The sequence below is a fragment of the Camelus ferus genome, chromosome 6 (assembly GCF_009834535.1).
Source record: "Camelus ferus isolate YT-003-E chromosome 6, BCGSAC_Cfer_1.0, whole genome shotgun sequence".
Classification (NCBI taxonomy): Eukaryota; Metazoa; Chordata; class Mammalia; order Artiodactyla; family Camelidae; genus Camelus; species Camelus ferus.
In genome coordinates, this window is record NC_045701.1 from 24,731,853 (window position 1) to 24,747,951 (window position 16,099).

Below are 16,099 nucleotides of genomic sequence, written 5' to 3' on the forward strand. Positions count from 1 at the left end.
AGCACAGGAAATAACTCCCGCTGCGAGTGAGGTTGCATAACTATAGCGCAGAAGATGCCTCTGTGGCACGCACGAACTGCTCTAAACCGAGGCGGAACGATTATTTAATAGGCAGCTGTCACGTTTGCATTGTTAGAGGACAATGTATGCATTCAGCTCAAAAGGTTTTTGCACAGAAACCTGGGATTGCGGGCCGGAGTCTAGGGTTTGCCATACCAGAGGACTCAGAGCTCCTTCCTCTGCAAATTCTATTATCTCTTCTCTTCCTGGAAAGCTAGCCTATACGTTATCAGGCCTGGGGGATTGAGTTTCAAGTTTATGACGCATCTCCCTAGGTGTTAGTCTAGTTCTGTGTGCAGTGCTTTTCTCTTCATTCTCAGGTTTGTGCGACCCAAGAATGAAGGTTGTTGCTTCTGCCGCCTTGGAGGGTAGAACAGTTCCTGAGAAGAAAAAAGTGGGAGAACCTTCCTAACAAGCCAACCCTCCTCTTCTGCCTCTGTCTCCAGGAAGTTCCAGGATTGCTATTCTCGGGAGCCCGTACACTAGCCTGTTAGCAGTGTTTTGGACATAGTGAGTGCTTAATAAATGCTTGAGGAATAAATAAACGAGTTTAGTCAGTCTGCTCCCAAAACCATCGGGTTGATTTCTGAGGTTTCTTTATGTAGCTCTTGCTTCCTGCCCTGCAGCACAATTATCCTTTCTCAGAGCAGGGAAGAGGCAATGTTGATGACAGGAAGAGGTAAGGGGATCTGCGATAGTCAGAGGTTGCCTCTGTTACCTCTGAACCTGCAGTTTTGGTCTTGTTCCTGCAAAGAATCTGTAACAGGGAGTGGTGGTCCTGCCCTGCTCTCCGCTCTCCTTCTAGTACTTCTGCTAACCGCTTTGGCTGTTCAGATTTGAATCAAGTCCCATCAGTTATAATTTGTGTTCTAGACAAGTTACTTAAACTATGCCTGCATAAAATGGGGATAATGGTACCTAACTCAAACAGCAGCTGTATTTTGATGATAAATGAGATAATATACATAAAGCGCTTAGAACAGACTAAGAGATCCATACATCTTTGCTCTTACATGACTTTGTAAAATAGAGATAATAAATTCCATGATAAGGTGGTGGCAATTGCTCTGAAGGTTAAATGTAAAGCATTCAGTAACATTGTTCATTCCACAAATAACCATCGGTTTTCTTCCGTGTACCACTCTTGCTAGACACGTGGCCTGGTTCTTAGTAAGCCATCAATAAATGATAATTCTCAGAGTTATTATGGGTAAGTACAAGGAATGTTGAGTCACTTGCAAAGGCCTTCTTTTCTTTTGAAGAATATTTGCATCTGTTTGAGGTTCAAGTGCATTAGGGAAAGAATTACAGGCTTTAGGAGAAGATACGAAAACCATCTTGGCTGCCATGTATGAGGCACTGTACTGGCCACTTGTACACACATTGCTTACCTAAAGGGGCGAGATATGATCAACAGCCTGAATTAATGCTTTTCAAATTGTTCCTAATCCCATGACCAAGACACAGTGACCAATCCATTCACTGCCTTTAATGTTCCTTATGCCATTCTCAGGACACTTTTGTGCCATTCTTTAAAGGGTGCATTTGTAGCTCTCTCCTCTCACCCCGTTGTTGAAGATCTTACCAACTTATAAAAAAATTTTGTCTTTGTATGGCCAGAGCTCCAAATCTTCTCCTCTGAAACCATCGGAAATTGTCCTATGATGAGGCTCAGAGCCCAGGGGTCTTCTAGTCTGTCTGTCAGTATCTGCCCCAGTCTATCCCAGTGTCTGGACCTTAGGAGGTAAAGAGACTTAACAAAATGCCACGTATGAGACCTAAGTATCCTGATCTGAACAAATATTTTAAAATTTGAGATAATTGGGGAAACAAACACTAAGTGGAAATTGATGATAATAAAGAATTGGTGTTGTGGTTGTGCTTTTTAAGTCCTTATCTTTCAGAAATCCACACTGAAATATTTACAGATGAAATAATATGATATCTGAGATTTGCCTCAGAATAATCTAGTGGGGTGAGGGGTGGAGAGACGTAGGTGGGGATTTAATGAAACGAGGGTTTACTCTTTACTATTTTATATATTTGAAAGTTTCCATAATACAAAGGTTTTCAAAAGTACACTGCAAGTACAGCTTTCACGCAGATTCCGAGGCCCCACTCGAGACAGTGATCAGCAGATCTGCAATGAGACGGACAAAGCTGCTTTTTCAGAGGTATACCAGGCACTTGGTCCTTCTTAGCCCTTCACAGCCCTTCTCCCCCTTTCCTTGCAACTACTTGTGTTATCCCATCTCTGAACACATCCCTAACTGAAAGCTCATTCCAGCAGGACACACAAAAGTGTGCCAGGGTATATCCTAGGCTAAAGTAGGTACTAATCAAGGCTAGAGGGCTGGTTCAGCTTAGGAAGGTGGATCCAATAAGACTTGAAAAGCCACATGAGATGATAAATATAGATCACAATTTCACCTAAGTTCCAACTCCATTCAGCTAGTATGGCTACCACTGAGCACTAGTCAAGAAGGAGTCTCTGGCCATGTCAGGGGTTAGCAGGGCAAGGGACACTTGTATTTGCTTGGTTGTGTTTTCTCAGGTGGGTCTTGGGAAAGAGGCTGGTCACAATAGCTGGTGCTCACAGGTAGCTCTTAGTACTGTTGCCCTCAGCTTTAGGAATTAGCCACAGGCACTTACCCTGTGATAGATTAATTACCGAAAGCATCCAGGAACCAAGAGCCCAATTGCCAACTAGTTGCCACTACTACAAGACATCATCAAAGTGAATGTCCAAGTGGGTCCTGGGTTCCATGTGGGTGTCAGACCAGGGTTCACAAGCACAGCCAGCAAAGGTGCCCTGTTCTCCTGGAAGCGCTGACAGATGGCATGTAGCACTCCAACTCTCGGCCTTCTCCCTCTTTCCAGACCACTTGGCCCATAGTGGTCATCTTTCTTATGAAATCAGAATTTGTCTCAAATTCTTTTTTTTTTTTTTTTTTTGCCTTCACTATTTTATACTTGTATTGACAACTCTTCCTCTCTCTCTCTCTTTTCCTAATCAACATATTTAAGTGGCTTGAAAGCAGAGGCTGCATTCCCTATTTTTTGGTGTTCAGCAGTGGTTTTAAGTAATGAAGGCTTTTCAAGGGAAATATTATGCAAAAACCTTACGTATGTATAAAAATGAAGTCAGTATTGACTGACTGATGGAAGTGAGGAGTCCCCTCTGGCTTCCTGTTGTGACCTGAATGCTACTGTGGTTCAGCATTTCACACATACTGTCCTTCGCACTAATAAGCTCTCAGCAGATATTTGTATGCTGGAAAAGCCAAAAGGAGACAGCCATGCCAGTATTTGAAGTTCTAACAGTACATAAAAATACATGTAAACATTTCCATTCCTAAAGTTACTCTTAACATTACCCCTTAGCAGATGTTACTAAGATTTTGAATTTTAAAACTGTAGTTAATATGTGCCTAGATCAAAGGGGACTCTATTTTCATGCTGTACTTTGTTTAATGAATGATTTTTTTTTTTTTTTTTTTTTTTTTTTTTTTTTTTAGTGTAACCAGTCTCTTGGCTAATGAGCTCTGCCTCTCAGTGGAATTACTAAATGGTAACCATGTTTCTAAACAGTTTCCTTGCCTCTGGCATGAGTCTGTTTCTCCATCACTAGGATTTCCATGTTCTTCCAAACTAATACAAAGTATAAAGGAGAAGTATGCTATTTTATTCTTCTCCCAAAGGACTGCAATTGTTGGTCTGGTAGTATCCGGTGAGTGTGAAATCAGTTTACTTTTAATGCTATAACTGCCTTTTACAGGAAGTTTCCACAAGATTACAGCCAGTACAAGGGAAATGAGCAGTCTGTGACTTCCTTTCTTTTCAGTATAATCTTAGCAGGGAGGATGCTTACTAGGACCCACGCTACTAAATAAAGCACTCCTCCCTTACCATCATTCTCCCAAATGGCTTTGGCATTCTCCTTCCTTGAAGGTTATCTCCCATTAAAATAAATATGAAGGATTGAAATATCCGTTACATAAAATTCTCAAGGCCACATGCATGCAACACAAGTTCAGTACAACAAAAAAGTCTAAGTGATTCCTTGGATTCTGTTTTAAATGTGGCTTTTCACTTCCCTTTTAGTGAATAATAAATAATTAGCCATTGTATGGGACTTTAAAACTTATGATGCCCTGCAGGAACTTACCTTCCTAACACCCTTGCCTACTATGTATTATCAACTGAATTCAGAACTGAAGATCAGAGAGGTTAGGTGACTTGCCAGAGGTCACACATTAGTGAGGATGTAGCTAGAGCTTAAATTCAAATTTTCTCCTTCAAAAGCCCTGTGTGTGTGTGTGTGTGTGTGTGTGTGTGTACGTACTTATATGTAATTTCTCAAAGATGAGATCCTTCCTGGAATATTCTTTATATTTTAAGTCAGTATTACTGTAAATGATGAAATGGCAGGAGAACTGTCCTTTTGATAAAGGAAGGGTTGAATTCCCTGGCTATTACCAGCTGCCTTCTGTGGCCATCAGGTACGTAAATTCTCTATACCATCAGTTCTCAGAATGTGATCTGGACACTTCTGGGGTTTCTCTTGTAAATTGGCAGCTCATTCTAGAGCCTTGATGGGAGGACTACTTCCATCAGGAGATAAAAACATCTGGTTGTCTTTTGGTGATGCCAGCAGCTCTGATGATTATGGAAGCTACTAGCCATATGTGGTTGTTTAAATTTAAATTAATTAAATTCAATAAGATTAAAAATTTACTCCTCAGTTATACTAGCATCATTTCAAGTGCTCAACAGCCGCAGATGGTTAGTGGCTACTATATTGGACAGTTCAGATATAGAAAATTTCTATCATCACAAAAAGTTATTTTGGGCATTTAATCTGCAGATGTGTAGCTGTAAACAACACAGGTAGTGATCTTGTTATTAACATAGACATCTAGCAATTATTCTGTTCTCAAATATATTATGATTGGTTTGAACTGGGGCACAGTATTACCTCTTTCAATCTTCAGTATGTCTTCATTGTCCTCAACTAAGGGTAAAAAGGAGGATAATTTCATAATTAAAGTCTTTGATAAACCTACAGAGGATCTCTATATTGGGAAGCACTAATTCATTGATAGAAAAATGCTTCACTTTAAATGCTCATAAATCCTTGCTACTCAAATCAGGATAGCTCCACCTGGGAACTTGTTAGAAATGTAGGCTCTTGGGCTCCACCCCAGCCCTACTGAACTATAATCTGCATTTAAAATTTACTAATTTATCAAAAAATAAATTTTTAGCAATAATGTATTTTTAATTAAGTTATATACATTGTGTTTTAGACATAATGCTATTGCAAACTTAATGGATTAAAGTACAGTGTAAACATAACGTTTTTTTTTGAAGTATAACTCAGGATTACATTATGGCTTTCATGTGCCCTAGGCAGCTTTTTTTTTTTTAAGTATAGTTGATTTGCAATGTTGTGTTAGTTTCTGGTGTACAGCATAGTGATTCAGTTATATATATATATGTATTCATTCCTTTTCATTGTAGGTTATTACAAGATATTGAACATAGTTCCCTGTATAATCTGCATTTTAACAAGATCCCCAAGTAATTCATATGCACATTACAGCATAAGAAGTCCTGCTGTAAATTTCTTTCTAATTTTGGTCTTTCCCAATCTTTAGTAGGTATGTTATTCTTCAGGCTTTTGTATAAAAGTAAAATATTCCCCTCATCACTTCCAGCCTTTTTCCCTGCCTTCCCCACACCCCCACCCCCCAGGAGGACTTTGTTCCTGTTTCCTTTCAGACTCTTCTTTCTGGTCTAGGATTTAGACCACTCAGCACCTTATCTCTGCTTCTCTCTGGACTGAGTCTACCATGCACTCTGAACTCCTTGCAGTCCAGGGACTCTGCCAGAGGACTGTGCCCTTGGGGGCTGCCCCTTTCTTCCCCCGCCCTGTTTCCCTCTTTTCTCTCAAATCTCCCAACTTGCCTAAGAAACATTTTCTTTTCCCAACTCTCTGTGTCTAAGCCTGAGGTTCCCTCCTCATCCCACTCTGCAACATCACACTTTAATTGGAATTTATCACACTTTATTAGGCATATGTGAACCCTGGTAGTTCTACACAACCCACTCAGAGAGTCCTAAAACTTTACATTTTTATTAATTTCTATTTACTATAATCTAAAAACAAGCAAAACTTAAGACCCTGTGTTTACATAGAACACTGGCCTTTCCAGTCCTCCACCTCTGTTGTCAATGCATGTGTGTGTGTGTATACACACACACATATATATAATATATAGTTTAATAGTTATAATTCAAAGAATATAGACGTCTAGGTGATAGAGATAGCAGGAGAGCTATAGAAGAAATGTCAGTATTAGAAGGAAAAGATAGCAGTTGTTTTATTTTCTGTTTGGTAAAAAATTTTGTGTTAGCTAAATATTTCCTTTTGGTTTTCCACGTCTTCCTAGATATATTGTGAGATTTTGGAGACCAGCAAAAAGGCTGTTGCAATGGTGTATGTAAGAGAAAAATTAGGGTACTTGGTCAGGAGACAGAGACAAGAGAATGGATACAAACACATGTAGGTAACAGAATATTCAGGACTACTTTAGGTAAACTTTTCAGAAACTTACAGTCTAGATAGGGAGACATGGAAAACCAAAAGGAAGCATTTAGAAAATACAAGATGTTATAAGAACAAATGTCATGGCAAGTAATACAAATAACTGCTACTATTTGCCTCTAATGACACTAATCTTATTAGCATCCCCAAATTATGTCCATTTTGGAATCCTATGATAATATCTTTGTATAATACCATATTGAAAAATTCTGTGTTTAAAAATTATTAGATGCTGAGAACTTCAGTTCCAGTGACGCCTGGCCAGTCCTTATAGCACCAGAAAGAGATGTTTTCATTCTCCATAAGATTTAAAATCCTAAGAAGACACTGACTTTCCCTATACTAAATAATGCTACCCTTGGCTCTCAAGCTCTTTATCAGGAAGCCCTTAAACACTTCACACCCTCTTTATCTTCTGGGTCTTAGCCAATCTTTGTTTATTTCAAGTTTCCTTCCTTTGTTGGATCATCCCAGTCTTCCTTCCGGGTCGCCTGCCAAGCTGTGCCAAGTACTTTGAACCGTCTCTCTTTACTAACTTATTGTCCTTGCTCATTTTAAGTACATCCTCTGATATCTTCCATAGAGCTTTTTAGAACTGATTTGGTAAAGTGAAATTGTTTTCTATTTCCCATATTATTTGGTCTAGTCTACATCTTAGAAATATAGTTATTATTGATGGTCCCATTATATTATTATTAACTATATATTTGTTTAATATCTATATTTAGTTATCCATCATTTCCAAGTTTTTATAAGACCCCAGTATTCATATGTATCCAATTACTTTTGTATAATAACTTATAAAGTGTGCTGTCTGATAGGTGTTTATCAAATATTATCTTATATGGTACTAGTAATTTATTACTCTCAGAAGACAACTTTTAGTTTATATCTTAAATTTATATCTCCGGAGCTCCTATCCATTCAAATATATAAATGACATTAAAGACTTTGCCAAACTTTCATTCAAATTCATAAACTCTATTTATGTATGATTCCCATTTCTTATATACTTTTTATATAGCGACAGTATCAAATTTCCTTGGAAATCACTTGAAATGTAACTCATTAAACTCTAACAATAATCTTTTTTTTTTGTTATTTTTCATCACCTTCATTTCTGCTATTGATCATCTTATATAAATCCAAAAGTGCTCAGTGAAGGATAGAGAGAACCTTCAGAAAAACATCATTAGAATTCATGAGAGAGTGGTGTTTGGGTCCAACTCTCAATAGATCCATCTTTGATAAACACAGAAGATAGCTATATCAGAAGTATTAATTGTTTGGTTGATTGATTATTTTATATGCCAGGCAAAGAACTGGAGATGAAATTAAAGCAGTCCTTGATTTTAAAGAACTCATGTCTGGCAAAGATGTGAATTGGTAAATCACCAATTCAAGCACTTATGGATAAAGTGCTACAGAAACAACCAGTTTTGCTCACTTAAAATAGAGGATTAACAGCAGGTGACTATTTAGGGGGGAAAATCAATTTTCCTCTTTTTATGTAAGGAAAAAATCAGTTCTTCCCTACTATGTGTCTCTCTTGTGTGTCTCCCATACTTTTACACAGAACACTTCACTTTTGGTAGCCAAATGTGTAGAGGTTTCCCCACACCAAGTGACACCAGCTGGATGGCCTACAGTTTAACTCATTCTGCCACCATCTACCTGGAGATAGCATCAGATTCCACAGGTTAAGACCTCAGTTCCATAAGACCACCCCCCTACTCCCCAGCTTCATATGCCAGTCATGAGCCCAAGTTATCACCTGGGCTTCTGACCAACAGACTGTAGACAGGAGTTCCAAAGGCCCCCTTCTCAGGTTTAATTTGCTAGAGTGGCTCACTGAACTCAGAAACATTTACTCACATTTACCAGTTTATTATAAAAGGATATGATAAAGGATACAGATGAACATCCAGGTAGAAGAAATGTGTAGGGCCAGGTATGGGGAAAGGGGTGGAGCTTCCATGTGTTCCCCAACCCAGAAGCTCTCTGAACCCCTACTATTGGGGTTTTATGGAGGCTTCCTCACACAGGCATGATCAATCATTTACTCAGTTTCTAGCCCCTCTCCCCTTTCTGGAAGATACGGGATTGGGCTGAAATCATGACTTGTCCCCCATTCAGGAGCCATCTGGAAGCCCACCCAGGGTCACCTCATTAGAACAAAAGATGCTCCCAGTGCTCTTATCACTTAGGAATTTACAAGAGTTTTAGGAGCTCTGTGTCAGGGACGGGGGTCAAACACAAATATTAGAACAAGAGATGGTCCTAGTGTTCTTATCACTTAGGAAATTACCAGGATTTTAGGAGCTCTGTGGTAGAAGCCAGGGGCAGAGACCTGTATGTATATATTTTTTTCTCTATCATTTCACATTGAGCTACTATAAAACATTATTGTGAAACATAAGCAAGAACAATGAAATGAAAAAACCATCCTTGAAAATAGTTTCACCCGTGTGTTCAAGGAGATTGTGAATAGGAAGACAAAATGCTAATGGTTTTTATTTGTATAATTTCTACCTCCAAAGGGACAGTTGGAGCGAAGAGAGATTTGATAAATGTTTGGCTCTTTTTTGTACAGTTTTATATGAAACAAAGTCAAAACGCTGAAGATAAAGCCCATGAGGATGGAGCTCTCACAGCCACTCTCCAAACTTCAGCCAATTTATGTATTTTACCCCTTTCACTAATACCTGGGAGAATGTCTGTTTGGTACCACCCAGTGAGCCAGTGGGTGTTTAGGTAGCTGGTCTGTTTTTTTCCTATTATGTTTTCTGGTAGCTATTGATTGTACAGGCCCCTTTGGCTTATTTCAGCAATCTACTAATTAGTATGTAAATACTCTGAGAAAATTATCTTTTCCATAATGCACTTTGTCTTGATTCCCAACTCAAGAACTATGGCTGCTTTTTGTGTGCTAAATGCCCCAGGCTACCTGTCTGCTTCTCATTGCATCCACCCTAAGGTAGTTTTCACTGAGTCTTCCATTTCTCTCATCTCTTCTGAATGCATATAAAAATTCTGTACTAACATAATTTGGTTGTATTATTTTTTTCCAAAAAGTGTTCTTAGGTTCCTACTGTGTGTTCTGAATATCACACATTAAGAAAACAGGGGCTTTGCTTTCTAAGATTTCTTTCATCTTCCACACATGTCTAGTATTGTATCCTCAAAAGCATTAACAAATAGAAGTTGTCTGTTGCTTCCCCAAAATTTGAAGGAAGCTCATGTGAAGCTGGGTCATCACGCATCACATGCAGTTCAGAACTATAATTTTAAAAGGTACAAGATAATATCAGGATGAAGAAATCCCAAGACTTAATCAGCTACCTCAAGTCAGATATATTGGAGTTGAAAGTTTACATGGACTTTTCCACGTTTCACCATGGTAATCCCCAAGTGCAAAGACAAAATACTAAACTGCCAGGTTTTGTTCAGTTTTAAATTAAAACAAGTGCTCCTTAATCAAACTTAGAACTCTATTGAAAAATAGTACAGAGTAAAAGTGAGGACTTCAATACCACTTGCCTCAAAGGTGATCACTATTAACTGTTTAGACAATTTAATTTCAGATCTTTTTCTTTGTATTTATACATGTACATAATAAACACAAGTGTTACATATTATTCTACTTCCTTTTTAATATGTCATGTACATTTTTAACATTAGAGTTCATTCTTATAAATGGTTATATAGTATTACACAATGTGAAGGAAAAAAAGAGGAAAAAGATAGGAAAGAAAGAAATGGGGAAAATTACCCTCTGACCCTCTCATGCCATCAACCCAATGGCCGATTCAACTGGGCTTGCTCACGTCAGCACCAGTGAAATGCATGCCTTGTGGGTCTGTGTTCCTCATGCTCTCTCGCTCTTGGCCCAGCCACCCTTTCACACCCACATCAAGACATCCTTCTTCCAACTTGGGAGCATTGTCCTGGCATCTTCCCTTGCTGGACTTCAGAGATACACAAAAATTGTAGAGATGTGGACTCTTACAAAGAAAGGTGGGACTGACTGTAACTCATCATCTGATTTGTAATTTTAGGTGTAGTATAAGCTGGTGGCCAAATGTTTACAAAGTGTGCCCTTAAAAGATTCTAGAAGAAACACTGTGAAATTTGGATTTTGATTTCAAGTTCTCCCTAATTCATTAAACTCACTTAATCTTGAGCATAGTAGAAAAGATAATGGGGATTATTCCGGGACGGTGGTTCTCAGCTGGGGGTGATTTTGCCCTCCAGAGCACATCTGGTGATGTCCAGAGATATTTTTAGTTGTCACAACTGGTAAGTGGGGGAAGGGAGTATACCACTGACTTCTATTGGGTAGAGGCCAGGGATGCTACTGAGGACAGCCCCTTGCAACAAAGAAGTGTCCAGATCAAAATGTCAACAGCGATCAGGGGTGAGAACCCCTGGTAGGTTAGGCCACACTGTCTGGGTCGGGTTAAAGCTCCACTCTGGTGGCATGAGAATTTGTTCCCTAATGAAAATACAAGAATAACTGAAACTTTTCTTTCCAGCCAAACTCTACTTTTTCCTTCCAACTCCTTCCTGTTTGGCCTAAGTCCAGGTCATTCATGAAAAAGGAATTGGTGCAAAACAGAAATAGTATAAAGGTTCAAGCCAAAATATTTGGGTGTGATTTCTTGCCAGAGTTTTCTACCTCTGGTCGTGAAATATTTTGCAGAAGGATTTTGTGAATGATGTTATTTGGGTGTTTCTTTATAAGGCTATGGACTGAAATGAAACTGAGCAGGTATTGTTGAGATAATAACTAGAAGAAAAGAAAGGAAAACCTTTATTCTACTGAAACTATCTAATCATTATTACCCAATAATTAGTATTACCCAAATACTAGGATATTTGGATGAATATTCCTTCTCTTAAGAAAACACACTTTACAGATTTGAGTATTACCTTTTTATGTGTCAATTAATGATAACATGTGATATACTTAGAGAGTCTAAGAAGATAAGTGTTTAATAATATATTTGAGGTTTATATGCTATTTAAGATTTTATGTACCACATACTCAGCTCAGTCCTACGTACATTATCTCATATAAGTCCCATTTATCCATTTAGCAGATGTGGAAAGTGAAGGCTCAAAAAGGTGAACTTACCTGCCCAAGCTTACATAAGCTAGTAAGAAGGAGACCAGGATTTGAATTCATGTTCTCTAATTCTGTCCAAATCTAGTATTATTTGCACAGTGTGATTCTGCTTATCTCATTATCCCTGTCCCAAGATAATTCAAAGAATGAACTATAGCCCTATTGCTAATCTTTAAATACAGCCTCAAATACATCAATGTATAAATTATATACATATATATATACTAAACATGTTATGTTCATTATGAAACACTCTAAAATAGAATTTTAAAAATAAATAAGATTTAAAAACAAGTGAAAATAAAAGTTGTAAAATTGTATTCCTGTACCCCAGCGGATCATCATCTCATATACTTCGTGGGATTCTCCCACCGCTCTGGAGACCACTGGAGCAATGGGGTCAGTTCTTTGCTGTATGTGTCAAACCGAGAGAGTTGGCCTATAAGTGTCTCTTCAGAGACTCCATTTAGAAATGGCTTTTTGTCAGATAAGTATTAGATACCAATCCCAGTTCGGGTCCACACTTAAAACCAAATGATACAACAGTAACAGGAAAATAGTACTCTCATCCATGAGAAAAGAACATGAAGAATACAGCAGAAAGGGGACTGCTGCCACTTTATCATCACCGAGGTGAAAACAGAGTGTAGCCTATTGGAATGTAAATTGGTAGCAGCCACTGTGGAAAACAGTATGGAGGTTTCTCAAAGAACAAAAAATAGAACTACCATATGACCCAGCAGTTCTCCTCCTGGGTTATATATCTGAAAAAAACAAAAACACTAATTTGAAAAGATACATGCACCCCAGAGTTCATAGCAGCATTACCGACAAGATATGGAAATAATTTAAGTGTCCATCAACAGATGAATGGGTAAGTGTTATATATATATAACACTTTATTTATATATAAAACTCAGCCATAAAAAAGAATAAAATTTTTGCCATTTGCAGCAACATGGATGGACTTAGAGGGAATTATACTAAGTGAAATAATTCAGACAGAGAAAGATAAATGCTGCATTATCACTTATATGTGGAATCTAAAAAATATCACAAACTAGTGAATATAACAAAAAAGAATCAGACTCACAGATATAAAGAACAAACTAGTGGTTACCAGTGGAGAGAGAAAAGGGGAGAGGGGCCATGTAGAGGCAGGGAGTTAAGAGGCACAAACTATTAAGTATAAAACAAGCTACAAGGATATATTCTACAACATGGGGAATATAGCCAATATTTCATAGTAACTATACGTGGAGAATAACCTTTAAAAATCGTGAATCACTATGCTGTACACCTGTAATTTATACAATATTGTACATCAACTGTACTTTAATTTGAAAAAGTATATAGTAGGACAAGGCAGATCCACAGCACACAGGATCCAAAGCTTCCCAACATTTCATAACAAAGGCCTTTATCTCAGAGTCCCATAGAAATATGCTTATAATTCTTCTCCAGTACTTCTTCCATAGTAGTCACTCAATAAAATACATACTGGGGTCACTCGGTGAAAATGTAAAACTGTTCTACTAGAGAGAAAGGAAATCTTGGGGACATGAATTATATGCAGGAAGGCAAATTCTAAACATACCATTTAGTTATTTTATTTAGTTTGATTGAAGATGTCACTAAAGCCCCTGTAATTTTCTCCTGTTTCACTTCTTACCAATACCATTCCTTCTCCCCTTGGTGCACACAGAACTCTGTCTCAGGCCTGGGATTCAGGTGAGGTAAACAAAATATCAAAATTTTAAATTCTCACAGAGGAGTCTGTTTTTTGGCTTTTCTGGGATCGTGGAAATAATATCCATTCTGTCTAGTTTCTCCATGACTTACCTTCACATTGAGGCAATACAAGACTTCTTTAAATCCCTGATGTCCTGAGTGAAAATATTCCTTTGATCCCCACTCCAGGAAACCTCCCATCAGCAGAACATCTTCTGTTTTCATCTCTGCTCCGGTTAAACTGCTTCCTGTCAGAGTATAATGTTCCTCTCTGGCTACCCTGCAGGCTTCATAATCCTTAAGATCTTCACCTTTTAGAAACAAAAGAGATATTAGAATATATTGAATATAATTTTTCATCTTAGTGAATATACAATTCAATGACTAAGTGTCTAATTTAACTTTTTTTTAATGGGGAATCCAATGTGAGGATTCTGAGGCATCTAATGACCAAAAGGATGAGAATATATTGGGTCTCAGGGTCATGGATTTAAAAGTTTCTCTCATTCTGTTCTACTCCTGTGTCTGCTTCTTTTTTTCTATCTGTTGGCTGTTTCTACTACTCAGATCCAATTGAGGGAGGTGGCCACAAACCAGTAGGAGTTTTTTATATTCTCAGTTTCATCAGTTTCAGCCACCAGAAGGACACTGATATTAATTTTTTGGTTCCAGTTCTGAAATTCCTTGGGGAAAAAATTCATATGGGCCCAGCTGGACCAGTCAATATTGTCCATGGGCAGGGTTGGAGTTTATGAACTCGGTGGTTAGTAGTGTGGTCCCATTGTAACCGTACAGATGATGGCGTTGATGTGGAATATCTAACAGAAATAATTCAGTCCAAGCCTTTCACGTAATAGATGATGAAAATGAGGCTCAGAAAGGTGGGTTGACCAAGGCTAGTGAGAGAGCTAGAACTGGAGACTAGGTCTCCTGAGTGCCAGACTTGTGTTCTCTTATTCAGCAGACATTTACTGAGCATTGACTATGTGCCAGACCAGCTTTCAGGTGCACAGGTTGGTTACAACAGTAAACAACAGCCACAGAAGTCCCTGTCCTCACTGTACTGTTTCTTAGAGCAAACAGATTGTCTTCTGATCTTTCTGCTTCTTTTTTTTTAATCACTGCCTCAATCTTCCTTATTGAAAACAGCAGAAAATATCCTATTCTCTCTGCTCTTTGTTGCTTTCCCACATGCCAATCGATTAGAACATTAGCTTTTCTAAAATCCACCCAAAGAGTGATTGCTCTGAGAGACACCCAGTCAGAAGACACACATTTAACATACACAAGGCTTTTGAAGGGATAGATGTTTTCATCATATAGCAGGCACATTGTACATAAAGAGGAAAAAATAAACACCTTTATCTAGTAGTTAGGATGCCCCATTTTCTCCTTTTCCTCAAGGGAGGAACATTTACATGTACAACTGCAAGTCCTTTGAGAATTTTTTAGGAATGCCAAGAAATAGAAAGGAATACACAGTAAACTGAATCTTGGTTTACAGTCAGACATCATACTTTCCCTTTGTCAGCTATGTGGCCTTAGAAGTTCACTTAACTTCTCTGTGCCTTAGTTTTCTAATTTATAAAATAAGAACGGGGGCTAGATAATCTCTATTGAAATTATTTATATTTTCTATTCTTACTTTGTAACTTACTACACAGACTGGAGAAGCCAATGAAAATAAAATCCATACCAGTTTCAAAGTCCACATTTTTATGACAGCAAGTGGCTTCACTCTGCTTTGCAAAGGTGAACAGCCCTTGCATTTTACTATTTGTATACAGATCCTAAATGATCTGATTTATATTAATAAAATCAACCAGGTTTCTTTGAAAATAAGATGACTTTGTCTCCCAGTGCTAGCATTATAATGGGTCGCTGCTGTGATTTTAAAAATATCTATTTAGGTAGCCAAAAACATCTGACACTGTTCTTACATGGAAAAATGCCACCCCTGCAAACGATTTCTTTGGTGCCTTCCCATATTAGAAGGCTAAGATGTGGTATGAACATGTAATTCATATTCTTCAGAGTGCTCCACACATTTCATTCCGTGAAAATCTAAGAAAAGAGCAATGATGAGGAAAGACATTTCATTTTGGTTCACGGGATGACTCCAGTATGCCTACCTGATTCATTTTTTCAGCCTGCTTGAATTTCTTTATTACATGCACACATAGTACATATTTTTTGGTCTGGTATCAGAATATTTTCATACCGAATTCTATAAAAAATGATCTTGGAGCCAGCACTTTCACGCTGCCTTGTGTTCCCTTGACTACCGGAGATGGCTATGTCTTGATGGGCCCTGGAAGGGACAGCATGTGAAATGTGCCAGTTCCCAGAAACAGCATACATTCTCTGTGGCCGGATTCTGGATAGGCATTCCTGGAAGCAACCACTCAGGAGTGCTACTTTTAGCAACAATAGCAGCTAAGATATAATGCACGAGACAGGACATCGTGCTGTATCTTTTCTAAGTCTCTTGAATGAGCACTGTTGGTGGGTGCTTACTGACCTGATAGCTGAATACTTGTCTTTGTGCAACATAGCTGTCAGTGTCGTCC